The sequence below is a fragment of the Ochotona curzoniae genome, unplaced genomic scaffold, assembly GCF_017591425.1.
Source record: "Ochotona curzoniae isolate NIBS_2020 unplaced genomic scaffold, NIBS_Ocur_1.0 contig_2599, whole genome shotgun sequence".
Taxonomy (NCBI): domain Eukaryota; kingdom Metazoa; phylum Chordata; class Mammalia; order Lagomorpha; family Ochotonidae; genus Ochotona; species Ochotona curzoniae.
Window position 1 is genome coordinate 10,928,138 of NW_024465520.1, and position 4,877 is coordinate 10,933,014.

Genomic DNA, 4,877 nt, shown 5'->3' on the forward strand with positions numbered 1-4,877 from the left:
AGGAGAGACAGAGAGAAAGATCTTCTGTCTGATGATTCACTCCCCAAGTGAGCGCAACGGCCGATACTATGCCGATCCGAAGCCAGGAGCCTCCTCCAGGTCTCCCACAGGGTGCAGGGTCCCAAAGCTTTGGGCCGTCCTCGACTGCTTTCCCGGGCCACAGGCAGGGAGCTGGAAGGGAAGCGGGGCTGCCGGGATAGAACCGGCGCCCATATGGGATCCCGGGCGTGCAATGCGAGGACTTAACCACTTGCGCCACCGCGCCGGGCCCAAAATAAAATGAGTTTTTAATCAAGCTAATAAATACCACCTACCACTTAGCGAGCATCATCCAGAAAAGCCCAAATGTTTGGACAATGGAATGTAATAACTCAGTGAAATGTGTTTAAACCATATATTAAATAGTCATTAATTTAAATCTCACTGTTTCAAGAAAATTTGTTTTTTAAAAAAAAACAGCAGCCACCAAAAGTTGAAGGCTCAGGGAAACCTAAAAGACACATTCAAGCCTGTATCAAGTGTAACTTCTTAGAGAAACAGAGGCATGGTCCCCACATCCCAATAGTGAAGAGTCATTTACTATGCAAAGATAGTCTGTGGTTCTCCTCAGTGCACCTGTATGTCCTAAGAAATATTATCAGTCTAGTAATCAGATAAGGGACATTCCTGAGTCTGAATCTGCAAGATAAGCCCAACAAGTTACCTTAATAGGTTTGCATATCCCACCAGGTGGGGATCACTTTCAGGATTACCTAAAGGACAAGTTGTCTATTTCAACCAAAATGCCTACAATGACATCAACCTGAATCCTTACACTAGGATGCCACCATTATCTGTTGCAATGGATAAGCATGTACAGGTCTTGGGTCCTTGGCAGTGTCAGGCTTTGAAACAACTTGCTGCTTTATTTATGTTGCTACTTTATGCTTCATGACAGTCTAGCTGAAAAACTGAAAGCAATGAAGTCTTGAGCATCATCTTGCATGCTTTTCCTTTCCTCAACCCTGAGAGTAGACAATTCCTTGCAGTTATAAAGCTCACCAGGGAAGGAGTTCCCTTGATTGTTCTTCGCAACGCATTCAGCAGGTGAAAATTACCAGTGATAGACACAAAATATTCTTCTGGTCTCCTCTAAAATCACTTCCATACCAACATAAGCCAGGTTTTTCATCTTCTATTTTCAGTAGAGATGGATAATAGCAGATATAATCTGCAAAATTCATCCTCCAACCATGATTGATCGGTGGATTGCATAAAAGAGGATAAAAACAGCTTTATTGAAGGCAAACAAGGGCAGTTCCAGCTGCTTCGACCGGTACAGCCTCATCACACACACTCCCAAGTGCCGAGCCTGTACAGAAAGGGCTGCAAAGTCAGGTTGCCAACTCGGGCATCTGCCCAGATGTGTGCAGTCCCTTAGATGCCATTTTCTCCTTGAGGTCAGATTAATATTTCAGAAAACAAGCTTATGCTATTAAGAGACAAACACCTACTAACACCTACTCGTCCATCACACACCACACACCTTATGCTTGGTTTTGTCTATTACGAATCAGAATCCCAGATGTACACATAAGTGTTGCACTCGGGTTAAAAATCACAAAATCACAGAATTTAAGCCATTTGGCATTCTGCCTTTTTTTTCATTTGCATTATAAATAGCTCTCCATGTTTCCTCAGTCTCGATAATAATCATTGTAAGGACTCTCTATCGGAGTGGTATAAATATTTAAAGAGTAGAACAGATGAGTTGGAGACTCTATTCCTAACTTTATTACATAATTAGAGCTTTAAAACTCTTAACAGAGTCTCATCTGCAAAATGCAAGGCTTAATGGCATAGTCTACAAGGTGCTTTAGAATTCAGTTGTTTGGAAGGATTAAATCAATTAGCTTCCTGAAGGGTTACCAGTTCACCAAGTCCAAACAGAAAGTGCAACTAAAGAATGCACTTGTGATACGAAGTCACATAATGTAAGGTTTGTGTCACCTGGAATGAGGTTCACAAGAAGTACCTCGTGCGCAGGACAGGTAAGAGGCCTAACTCCGGGGGTCATGTTCAAACCAGCGATGATCACACATGGCATCTACTCAGATGCAGTTTGTATGTGCTAAAACTTGCCTATTGTACACGGAAGACAATGTGTTAGCGGAGCTGTGTGGCAGGCTGGTTTTGGCACACACCCACCACCGCTAAAGGAAACCTCAGGCTCTTGCAGGCTCTCCCCACTTCACTGCAGTGCTGCGCAACCACTCACCTGTTTGTTTCCCCACATGGACCACAACATATGTGGTTTTTGGGCCTAGCTTCTTTCACTTAGCCAACTCTTCTTGAGGTTTTGATAATGACCAGGCAGTTTCTTGCCTTCTCTTCCTTAACCTTCCCATCTCACATTAAACCTTTTCGTAATTCAGGAGGCTGATTGAATATATATGTACGTATATATCTACATGTATGGATATATCATGTCACCCTGAGATAAATTTTCACATAAAAGTTCATCCCCCTGCCCAATGTAAGGTCATATAAAAATGTCATGTGCCTCTTTTGTAAAAACCATCTATTCCAGGACACTCATCACCAAATTGTGCATCAGCAAGGGAAAAAAAGTCATATCCTTTATAAGAAAATCTTGTCAGTCAAAAGATACAAGAAAAATATGATTTCCTGTTAGCTTTCACCTCTTAGAGTAAATCTGAAACAATTATTCTCCTACACAGGAGAATAATTTCTCAAAAGGGAGACAAAGGGAGACCTCCTGAAATCATCAGAGCAGAAGTAAAGGGTGTGTTTGTTTAATTTTCAGCACAAACCAAAGCCTGTCTGAGGGCTTGACCCGGAGCAGGTGCTGGGAGATGGAGTGGTGGCCAGGTCTGGCTCCAGTTCCAGAAGCATAGGTGGGAGAGCGAAAGGACTTCTGGCTCAGGTTCTATCGGTGTCTGGCTGGGTGAACTTCACAGGACCATCGAATAACCTTCTCGCCTCAACCTGAAAGTTTTCCCGGAGTGTCCGGTATCACAGAGCCCATGCACTTCCCGGCAGCTCCCTGCCCAGGCAGACCCTGGAAGCAGGCAGTGATGGCTAACCTGACCGAGTCCTTAACAACTGCCTGCAGGACCCAGATGACATTTCCAGCTTCCCCAGGTAAAACAGCCAACACTTACAGGTGTCTGGGGAGAGAACATGCTGATGGAAGGTGCCTCTCTCCCTCCCTACTCCTCCTCTCCTCCACCTCACAAATAAATGTTCAAAGTGTTTTTTCCATTAAATTCTGTGAGTGTATGAAGCAGCTAACCTATGCTTCATAAACATTACTTTAGCTTTCAATACCACGTAATTCTAATTGTGCAAATCTTTTAGAATCGCATCGCATCTAAAAAATAATAACTCAAATGCTTTACTCTAGATATGTCTTTAAAATTTTCCTCATACAAAATATAAGAGCTCTTTACAAAGGCTTCACTTGAAAAGCCACTTCTTGCCAGTAGTGTGGCCTCAAAGTCAAATGATGTCAGCTCATAAATAAACGTGCTTACAAATAACCATGGGGAGCTCCACTTTTATTAAGTCAAGATTCTTTTCAGGGAAGAGCAAACATTACGGAGTTCATTGATTTTGTTTTTCATTGCCTAAATCACTCCTGTGGAGAAGATAAGAATATTTGAAAGGCATTTAAAAACTAATTGGTTGGCAGTAACATTTTGGAATTTGTTTGCAAGTATAATCTGTACTTGGTCACAGAAAGGGTGAAAGAAACGAATCAGTAATTTTTTTCTAAATGTCAGTATCTGGTTTGTTTTATCAACACCTTCTACATAATAGTTTCCTTTTTAATGATATCTATTTTACATATATTTAAGAATCATTTCTGTTCTATAATTACCAGCCCTGGGAAACAAATGAAATACTAATAACAACTGACATAGTTTTAGTTAGTCTATATATTTATATTTACTTAATGTAATTATCTATATTTAGTGAGTAATATATATTCAGTTTTATTTAATGTTATCCTGATACAGGCTAAGTAGGTAGCTAACTAATTTGGTCTCAGAAGTTGGAAGCCACATCCTCCCCTCCCACATAACCCTTCCAACCTGTCAATCAAATGACTCCATCCCCAATAAGTCCCTCCTGTCACCTGTGACCTCATAAGAAGCCTGATAAGCAGGAAGCTCTCCTGTTCCTGTGGGCACCACAGACAAAAGGCAGCTACTCCTCTCTCTCCCACCTTTCTTCCTGGACCACTGTGTTCCCAAACATGGCCCACTTGTTTGTGAATTCTTCTAGATAAATCTTTCACCACTTTGCAACGTCTAGCGGTGCCTTAACAGACAACCTCTGTGGATACAGGAGAAAAAAAGACTGAAAAATGTTTCACCCATCTTCCTCCATACCTGACCCTCCCCACCCTAATCAGAGACCTACACCAATATTAAACAGAAAATGAAAAAATTATTTTGATACAAGACCAGAAATGACAATGTCATCACCATTTCACAAAATCATTTGTAATGAACAATATTAAAGGAAAGGTCAACAAACCCTGATCCACCAATGATCTGTTGTCATGACACTGTCCTGGACACCTGAGGGTTCAAATGCTGAGGCCACACTAAACCTTAGCCTGTAGGTTCAGAGGGAATTGCCATCTGGGAGGTTTCTCCATCTTGGCTGCACATGAAAATCACTGGAGACCTTCTTACACGTGGTGCTCACAAGAGCCAGCACTTACCAACTAAATCTCAGTCTCTGGGCTGGGCTGTATATCTGCTTTGTTTACTGGTTTGCTTGCTGAAGTTTCCCGAGTATCTTGCCATAGGACCAGAATTAAGTAAATTGCCTCACACCGTCTCACCTGTTCCTGGTAACCGCTC

General features: G+C 42.0%; 1 protein-coding gene across 2 annotated transcripts in view; it reads right to left on the reverse strand.

The window, feature by feature from the left end:
* PLCH1 (phospholipase C eta 1) overlaps positions 1-4,877 on the reverse strand; it is a 197,626-nt gene that overhangs the window by 95,283 nt on the left and 97,466 nt on the right. The window lies entirely within an intron of this gene.